The following is a 505-nucleotide window of genomic DNA, read 5'->3' as shown; positions in this document are numbered from 1 at the left end:
ACAAGCTCAATACACTTAATTCAGGGATTGCAAATGGACAAATCAATACTTGACAGAAACAATGAAATTAATAACATGATGCCTTCATATTACTTCTTAAATTGTAATTTTGCATAGCTGTGACAAAAAATTATGCTATGCAAACAAAATAAAAGTGCCTTTTGAGGAATTTACAAGATATTTCAGAATTCATATGGATTCTTTACAGGAATTTTATGCAAAAAATCAACTACAACTAACTTTCTTTACAACTAAACTACAGCTCCTTCGGACAGCAAGTTTCATTTTCACTATCATAATTGTTGCCAACATTTTCTGGTGGTGTATCATAACCAGAATTTCTTTTTCACTATGCATGTGCCCAAAGATTTGCTGCAAGTTCTTTTCTAAAGCCCTTTATGTCTTCAGGTTGGAATTTCTCCACATCCTTTCCCGTCATCAACAACTCCACATACTTGATTAGGAATGCACCACAATCAGTCCTAAGAAAAATGTAAGATATGGA

The sequence above is a fragment of the Nicotiana attenuata genome, chromosome 1 (genome assembly GCF_001879085.1).
Source record: "Nicotiana attenuata strain UT chromosome 1, NIATTr2, whole genome shotgun sequence".
Classification (NCBI taxonomy): Eukaryota; Viridiplantae; Streptophyta; class Magnoliopsida; order Solanales; family Solanaceae; genus Nicotiana; species Nicotiana attenuata.
Note: the sequence above shows the minus strand (reverse complement) of the source record.